Here is a 9,937-nt window from a genome sequence, read left to right as displayed (position 1 = left end):
GCTGCTTCCTTCGCGAACCAAGCGCAGGATTTCCCCGGAAGGCCCCGGCATTCTTTCCACTTCCCCGTGCTTGCTGGGGCTTGTAGTTCGATAGGGAGAGAGAAAGCGAGAGGAGCCTCCAACTTCCGGAAAGCTCTCGCTTTCTCGCTCCCTATCGAACTACAAGCCCCAGCTCACCCCTCCTAATAAAACCTAGCATTTAACCATAGAGATAAGAAAGGTTAGATTCATGCACCACTGCAGTCCTTATTGGCTCTCAGCTCGGACTAAAATGGATTGGGGGGGGGGGGGCGTTCGTTCGACGGCCGCTAAAAGTAGATCGGGGTTTCATTACTGCTACTTCTGCAACTGCAGAGAATCAGCCTGTGTAGTGCAGCGCTTAGTGTCAAATTGCGATGGGGGAGACCAGCATTCAACTCCCTACCCAGCCATGATGAAGCTGGCTGGGTGACCTTGGGCCAGGCTCTTTCCCGCCGCTTAACCTACCCCACAGGGTTGTTGTGTAAATGGAAGTGCGGGGAGAACACGAATAGCTGTAGGAATTTTACAGAGGCATTTCAAAGTATATCTATCAGTATGTGGTGTGCAGTGTGTGAGGATAGGGCTACAATTTTTGTTAGATCAGCAGCATATCCCAGGCACCAGGTTTACCGAAATGGGTAGATCTGACCTTGAGAAACTTGTACGGTCTACCCTTCTGGTTTTTTCCTCAGCAGGTAGACGTGGTATCCAGATGATGTCTTTCTATTAGAATAGGGGTGGGCAACTGGCAGTCCTCCAGATGTTTTGGCCTACAGCTCCCATGATCCCTCACCATTGGCTGTTGGCTAGCGTTGATGGGAATTGTAGGCTGAAAAAATATGGAGGGCCACAAGCTGTCCAATCCTGCATTAGATGCTGAATCCCTCAGCCCTTTCTCTGGCTCCCTTCACCCCTCCAGTCCTTAAATCATTGCATTGCTGCTACAATCTACCCCTATAGCCTCTGCCTGCTGTATTTTCCTAAAAACAACACTAACATGTCAAGAGAATGGATAACAACACTGTAGGGTTGTCATATACTAAACCCCACGCTACCACCACCCCGAAATTGGTATTACACTTGGCAAGTCTGGAGTAGCCCATGCTGCCACAGCCTGCTCCCTGCAAAATGGATGTAATGATGAACTTTATCTGCAATGGCAGTGGTAGGATTTCCCCCCCACCCTCCCAAACTCAGGAAAAGACACACATCACAGTTTCACCCGAGTTGAAAAATCATAAACTCCTGTCCTTTTGCGGGCAAGGGGGTAGACACACTATTGACCAGCTACAGCTACACTAAAATCCTGGATTCCTCCATTGTTTTCTATGAGGCAGAAATCACTTCTCCACCAGGGAACATTGCTTTGAGCTTCTTGGAGGAAAGGCAGGATAAAGCAGTGATTTTAAAAAATCATGGCCAATTACTGAGTCAATAGCACTTTTCAATTGTTACCAGAAATCCGGGGTGTGTTACTCTATATATTTCCCCCCTTTTTAATGCCCAAATCCCCATATCTCTTCTAAATCATTCCCTCCTACTTGTATTTTTGAGGACAGCCTGAGATTGGGTGAGGGTCGTTTTATATGAGGGGAGGATACACTATCTTTTTTGCCCTCTAATCTGGCCCTTCTATCTGGACTAGAGAGGCCTTTGGTCTGATCCAGCATGGTTCTTCTATTCTCAATATTGAACTATAAACTCTATGTTGAGGCACTTCCCCAGTTAGCCACTTGAGAGAGCTATGCATTAGTACCAACATACACCCAGCTTTGTAGGTTCTTGAAAATGTTCTTCAAAGAAAAGTTGCCTACCTAATTCGTTGTATGAGCCCACCTCCCAATGTATTTTCATGCTTTGTTTTCAATATCGACACACACAGCTCACAAATAGAAGCAGGTTTTATATTTTTAATTTGCTTAGGAGAGGTTTGAGTACAAATGTCAGCAAACCATGCACTGCTTACAGCCACATATTCCATCAGACACAAACACACACAATCACACTACAATTTTCTGAAAACAAATAAAGATCTGTATGATGTAACTTTAGACAATGAGTATATATGACATGGCGGTTTCAGATCTTGTAGATGTTAAAACTTTTCCCATAGCTCACTTCAGCCAACACTAAGGATACAGTTGTTGGACCGTATTACACTGCATTTTTCTTTTAACAGACAATGCTCAGAGAAAGAGACATGCATTAACCATTCACACACATTCAGTCCTGAAGACTCTCAAATACAGTGCAATATGCAAGCCTGACCACTTAGGCGAAGTTGGTTTTGGGTCAGAAACAGCATTAATGCATTCATAACAGTATACATGCTAACCTCTAAAATTGTAGGAGGACAGCGTTCTACAGACTTTAGCACAGAAATTGTAATTTTAAACAGGACTATTTTGTATTTTCCTATGAGGTAAACCATTAATCCATCTGAAAAAGGAGGCAATGACGTTAAGGTATACCCCAATGCTAGACCATCCCATCCCATAATGTAGATGGGGGGGAATTTGGTGGGTTGGGGGGGCACATTACTCTCTCAAGGAACCTACCACGGGCCACACTTTCCCCACTAATGGAAATTGCTATATTGCCACTGGTTTTTTAGCAGAATCACACTCTCTCAGCCTGATAAATAGGGTTGGTGGGTATCCAGTACCAAACTACCATGTCCTGTGGCAGTAGAGGACCTAGCAGGGCCCAAAAATTCCCATGGGGGCCCACACATGGGCCCCGTGTTACTCACGCAATGAAACCAACAGAAAAGTTACCAAAGGAGTAGATTCACATGTGCCTTTAATAGTTTATCTCCATAACATCTTGCCTGTTGGACACATCAAATAGCCCTGCTCTATCATATAGTCTGGGGGAAAGGAGGGTAAGTTCTATTTTTAATATGATCTCCAGTCATCTATGATAATCCACCAAGGAAATAGAAGGTGGGGGAAATTCCTGATGTCTCCATTTATTCTTTCCTGTCACAGCAACAGGGGGTTCTGTTTGCTAAAAGGGTGGTCACCTGTTTCCTAAAAGAGGCCCTGTGCCTTCATTAATCCCATAACAAGCACAAATTCAACAGATGTAACCTACAGGAAAGCTACATCACTTGAATTTCAGTCTGCCATGCAGCTGTTGAAGGCACAAAGTGACTGTTAGAAAAGGAAAGGTGGCAAAATTATTGACTTCTTTGTACAATGGACTTTCCTGTTTCTCTCTGAAGCCATTTCTTAACTTTGCATGTTTCAAAACTGCTTTTGAGACTTTAGTTGGAACCCAATCTATGCTGAAAGGAGGATGATACAAAGGCAGTGGCGATTATCAGTGGAAACCTCTGAGGTGGCAACCCTTGAGCAACAGTGCAAATTTACACTGGTTTATTTCAGAAGCAAGTTTCACTGTGTTCAATAAAACTGACTCTCTAGTAAATAGAATTGCAGCCTAAGCTTGCAATCCTATAAACACAGTTCAATGGTGCTTATTTCTCAGTATCCAACAATGTCTGTCCTCCAGCAGAATGGCCATTACTGGCAGAACGGATCCCCCCATAGTCCTCCCCCAAGTATCTGCCCCTGCAGGGTTTCGGGGGCCCCTGCAGAGCAGATTTGGAAGGAGAGAATGGGGTGTAGTGGGGGTGAGAGAAAGGGAATGTCTGCTTGCATGATGTTGAATGTAGCCACTTACGAAAACATAAGAAAACACAAAAAATAAAATCCCTTGCTTAAAAGGATTATACAATAGGGTTTAGAAAGTTCTGTATAGCTGGCTCATTTTAAAGTTGGATTAAGGGGTTATAGTTCTCATAACGTTAGATCAGTTTGTTCCAGGAAACCCTGGGGTTTCTTCAGTGCTAAAAACACGTGCACACAAACACAACCAGTAATGTTGAACAAATTCATCTTAAGCATGACTTTCTCACCAATACCAAACTTCCTCTGCAACGCACAATGGCAGGAGAATGGTTGGGTATACTTTACAGCAGGGGGGGCGGTGGACAGCAATGGGTTCTGGGAGCTGAAGTCCCAAACTTCTGGAGATGGACCTTCTGCCCACCCCTGCTTTATGGCCCTGCTTTGTGGCCCAGAACAACAACAGGGAATAACCTTAATCATGAAAAGCAAAGCAAGTGAGAAAGTCACAACAGCGCTTAATTATTGTATTCTTTGCTCACCCAAAGTTTCAGACAAATGACTCCTTCTTCCGGGGCTGTCTGCAATATCTCAAAATATAAACTATAAAATGTTTAGTTGCTCAAGCCGATTCAAGAAGCGCAGGTAAGAACTGTTTGTTGTTTCGTTTAGGGTTTTTTAAAAACTTTGGAGGGTGGCATTGTTTTTCATAACAGAATCATATTCTTATTAAGTATTACAGTAATATCCTGCCCTTTTTTTCCTCTTGCAAGGAACCCAAGGTGGCTTACATGGTCCTTCCCTCCATTTTGTCCTCACAACAACCCTGTGAGTTAGGTTAGGCTGAGAGTCAGTGACTGGCCCAAAATCACCCAGTAAGCTTCATGGTCGAGGGGGACTAGAACTCTTATCTCCTAAAATCCCAGTCCGATGTTCTAACCACTACACCACACTGGCCCTCACATAATTACATATAAATCTGAATGTATTTCTGTGTGTTCATCATGGTTTCATTGTGCTAGATGTTGCATGGCTTTTATTCATGACAGTTTTTACACTTGCATATTTTGTGATATTACAGGCAGCCCCTGAAAGAGAAGAGTTTTCTCTGAAACATCAGGCTGGCAAAGCACACAATAAATAGGCACCTGTCGTAACTTCATCACATGTTTTTCTTTTCGACAGTATGGCCCATCAGGCGTGGCCAATGTCCTACATGAAGTATGTGCACACTCTAGAATATATTCCAGTATCCTCTGCAACATAAGGCGATGTGTGGAAAAGATTCCCTGAACATAGAATGTTTAACTGTGCTTATTCTTCACAGAGCAGAGCCATATTTAAACTGCGATGTAGGAATTCCTTGTGGCCACAGCTTAAAATAGTATGTGCTCAAACATGAAATGCTCTAAACCATGGTCAAACCCCACCTGACCTAATCCTTTTCAACCTCCTTTCAGCGTAGGCCTCCTCAGATAGTTAAAGCAACACTGAGTCACCCATCCTAAAATTACACAAAGCAAAGTCACAGCAGCAAAGATTGCACTAAATATTGTATTTAAATAGACAGAAAACACCACCATTTACTAACTTAAAATGGTGGAGGTGTCAAGTTATTGGTATTGATTCATTCATAAAATGGTTGAGCTTTCTGTTTATTTGTTTAAAATCGGGCTATATGTTTCTACACCAAAATATGGACAGGGACACCAAGCACCAATTTTTATTTTTATTTTTTGTGGGAAATGATGCTTCAAGTCTTAGGTCCATTCATTCACTCACAAATTCGCTCTGTATTTAAAACCACCTCCCTTGTCAATATCTACTGTACAGTTTTTCAGTCATTTTATGACACAAATGTACATGATATCTGCACTGAGAATATGGGTATTTACACCCTAGTACTTGGATTCATTTTATACTTATTGCTTTGAAGAATTGCTCAGCAGATTACTAGTTCCGAAATTTTGTTGGAAAAATCTGCTATGGATTTTGACAACATAATGAACTGCAGTGCAGTATGTATGATTCCACCACACTATGAAGGACATACAAATCAGTTACACTGTAGAAAATACATACCCAAATATCAGAAGAGGGCATATACATAACTGTCCTATAATGAAATACAGATTTTAAGAGTGTTTTTAAAAAATCGTATGTGCTATATTAGTATTTCTAAACAACGCTTTCCCACAGTCTGTTACAAAAAAAATTTCCTTCATAGTTAATGGACAGAAATTCCAATTCTGTAAGTTAAGATTTTAAAATACTTCCTTGCTATTCTGTATTTTCAAATACAAAGTTAGCCCTGGTAAAACTTCCATCCTCCAAACATCTATTATCTTTTTTTCAACAATTAACAGCGTAATCCTATGCATGACTACTCAGAAGTAGAACCCACTGAGTTCAATGGGACTTACATCCAGGTAAGGCTGGAAAGGATGGCAACGTAAGATAACTTTGTATCTCATTGCCATGTCAACACAATCATTTAAACATATAAACACCCACCCTAGTCGTCTCAGTGGTAGATTATTTTAATGTACTGGACGTTTTAAAATTATTTTGAATAACTGAGGTTGCATTGTAATTTCTTTGCCTATAAAGAGGATTCAATGCAAATAATCCTCAATCCAAGAAAACTTTTTCATTGATATCTTATATCTTCCCTCCTCAGTCATCGAATGGATACTTTATAGTGAATTTTGTTATGGGCAAGGGGGAATCCAGTTAATGAATGGTACAACTTGTGTGGCATTAGCAGTAGGTGGACAGGGATAAACAACAATGAATGGAAAAGTATATTGAAAAACGAAGATAGCAACAAGACAGTATCAACTGACAGAAAAATAAAGCAAGAGACATTATCCCAAAGCTGAAAAAATGGCATCCATAGCAACCAAAAGGGTCAAAAGCCACTCAGCTCTATACAACAATCACTAACAATAATGGAAAGCTGAATGGCTCACTTGAGAGCTGAAAAATCCCTGTGTGGACATGCCTCAAGGCAATGTCAGAAGCTTATCATGAGAAGATCAATAATGGTGACAAGCTTCCCTGACAAGTTGCTCATCCTCTGCTACCAATATTCCCTTGCAGCATGTAGCCACAGGAAAGCATTGGATGGGTACTTAAGTGTGTTCTCCGTTCATGCAGCCAAACAGGTGTGAATGGCATCTGGTATCCTAGAACACTTTCCCCCAACCTCTACAGCAGAGGAGAGCTTTGGACTGCAACTCCCAGCATTCCAGACCATTGTCCTTTCTAGCAGGGGCTTCTGGGAGTGGAAGTCCAAAATATCTGGAGAGCTACCTTCTGCCCACCCCTGCTCTATAGGCTGCACACACGGGGTCCCATAGGAGACATATCTTTGTACAGAAGAGAGTCCATGACTTAATGGTAGAGCACATGCCCAAATTAAACTTTGAATTCACTGTCACAAGTTACCATCTTAGGTGGCTTTAAATGGGAATTAGACAAATTCATGGAGGATAAGGCTACTGATTATTACTATTCATTTGTTTGTTTTTTGTTTACTTAATTTCTCTCACCTTTCTGCCAAAAAATATAATAAAAATGGTGCTCAAGGCAGCTAACAATAAAATCCGGGGCAGAATCCAACGGGGCCTTTACAACCCAGACAATTCTTTTCCACCCTGCCTATTACGCTGCGCAAGTGGCCCCCACTGCTTGTACAGTGACAATTTAGTGCTTCCTGGGCAACCCAAAATGGGGCAGGTCAGTGGAGTTTACATAAGTGAGCTTTGCCGACCTGCCTCCTTCCAGAAATGGGTGTTTCCGCTTGTTTCGAGGTTTCCTCATGGAAGTGCTAAATCTCACTTGTGGAAGAGAATTGGCAGGGCGGAAAAGAATCGGCAGAGGATAAGCACCCTATTGGAGTCTGCCTGAAATTAACAAACTCTTAATTAAAATTTAGTGTATGTGTCAAGATACTATATATAACCTTCAGGATCAGAGGCAGTATGCCTCTCAGTACCAATGGATGAGGAACAGGAATAGGAGGACATCAGGAAAAACTTCCTGACTGTTAGAGCAGTGCGACGGTGGAATCCGTTACCTAGGGAGGTTGTGGGCTCTCCCACACTAGAGGCCTTCAAGAGGCAGCTGGACAACCATCTGTCAGGGATGCTTTAGGGTGGATTCCTGCATTGAGCAGGGGGTTGGACTCGATGGCCTTGTAGGCCCCTTCCAACTCTGCTATTCTATGATTCTATGAGGGTGATATTGCCCCTGTGTCCTGCTTGTGGGCTTCCTCCAGACGTCTGGCTGATCACTGTGGGAACAAAATGCTGAGCTAGATAGGCCTTTGGTCTAACTCAGCATAGTTCTTCTTACATTCTTATGTGGTCCTTGAAAGCCACTGCCAATCAAAGTCTAATTCTGGGCTAGACAGACAAGTATTCCCTGAAGGTAGGAAAGTCCACCACTGCCTTAGGCTTGCTTGGGGCGAAGGCAGTTTCCACTGTTTTACCTCAGGAGCCACAGACAGTTCCTTATTTTCCTGAATATCACTCCCTTTTCACATTTTAAAACAAACACTATCCAATACCTTTGAACTAAACTATTTTTAGCATGCAACATGCAATGGTATTTAGAAATGACAATTTCTTCATAATGCATAATAGTTTCTAAAGTCTATTGCGACTTCCTGAATAGTAAACCTAAGGCTATGATCCAAAGTACAGTACATGAAGTAGGTTCCATTGAAATCAGCTGAGCTTATTTCTAAGTAAATACTTATAGGATCTGGGTATATGTTTGCAGTTAGCATCTTTTCTATCCAAAATTCCGAGGACACCACAAGCGCAATACAGAGATCTAAATTATACAGGCTACCTCTGGGTTACTAAGAGATCAAAATTCCTGTATTAAACAAGATCTAATATGTTTCCCCCCTCTATTGCACTCACTTATTTGCACGTAAGTAGGTTTATGATTGAAACCAGAGCTCTTAAAAAGGTACACTGCCAGCTTCTTCAAACCATAAATTGAATTCCTTCCTTGGCTTTTAGAAAAAGTGTGAAGACACATGTTTTAAATTTAGTCTTTCAAATTATGTCGTTTTAAAGCTTTACAGTTTTATTCTTATTGTGGCAAGTTTTTATTATTTTTAAATTGTTGTTCAGTGCCTTGATGGTTTTTTAACAAGTAAGGCAAGATGTAAATGCCAATAAATAAATATAATAGTAATAATCCTAAAATACAATTATTCCTTTTTTAATGAGAAATATTCTGTGGATCCCACAGGACTGTATACCATATTAGTGCAATTTCACTCCCATTCAATGGGTCTACTCTAAGTAAGACTAACCTTGGGAAAATCCCATATATTGTCATTTATGAATATAAAAAAATGTTTCAGAAGGATAACCAGGGGCAAAAAGCCTGCCTATTCTTCACAAATTATGTTACATTCTGAAACACCTGGAAAAATCTCAATAGAGAAAGAATAGCAAATATATTTTATCAGATGTTTTGAGATACCAGCTTTAAAAAACAACAAAACCACGACTATGATTTGACTTAAATTTGGCTGACCATAAACTCATATAGCCCCTTGGGTTGAATTCAGTGTTAGTCTAACTTAAGTCCCATTCATTTAAATGGGTCTACTGTAAACAGGACTAATATTGGATACAAGACATTGTCAGCCCTAGTTGTAGAGGAAAGTCAGTGTCACAAAGGGATGGATGGAGTAGGACAAGGCCCAATCCATCCCTGAAGTGGGCTGCCAGGAAGTCTCCTTGACACAGCCACCTCTACCTCTACACCCTTTCCTTGTCTCTGGGTTGGCAACTGCTACTCCTCAGGATACTGGACTTGAGTCTGGGACCTCCAGTTGCTGACTGCCTACATACACATCACCTGGCTTGCACGTAATGCTAAGCCACTGTGGGTTAATTAACCCACAGGGCTTCACGATGTGTAGCGGCCACCATTTTGAATATGCGAGGTGCGGTGTACATGGCTTGTCATGTCATGCAAATCCGGGCAGTGTGAGTTATGGGAGGGTTAAATAACATGGGACCTTCTAGGGTTATCGGAGGGTTGTTTAACCTTGTCATAACCCACAACGCATGGGTTCGCGTGACACAACAAACCACGGTGCGCGTACCACAGTTTATATTCATATTCAAAATGCCATCCTGCACACACTGCAAAGCCCTGTAGATTAATTAACCCATGGTGTCTTAACATTACGTGAGAACTGGCCCACCCTACTGGCATTAGTGGCAGAAAAACTGACCTGTATCAAATGT

This window comes from Elgaria multicarinata, chromosome 4 (genome assembly GCF_023053635.1).
Source record: "Elgaria multicarinata webbii isolate HBS135686 ecotype San Diego chromosome 4, rElgMul1.1.pri, whole genome shotgun sequence".
NCBI classification, from domain to species: domain Eukaryota; kingdom Metazoa; phylum Chordata; class Lepidosauria; order Squamata; family Anguidae; genus Elgaria; species Elgaria multicarinata.
The sequence above is the reverse complement of the archived record's forward strand: the minus strand, read 5'-3'. Positions refer to the sequence as shown.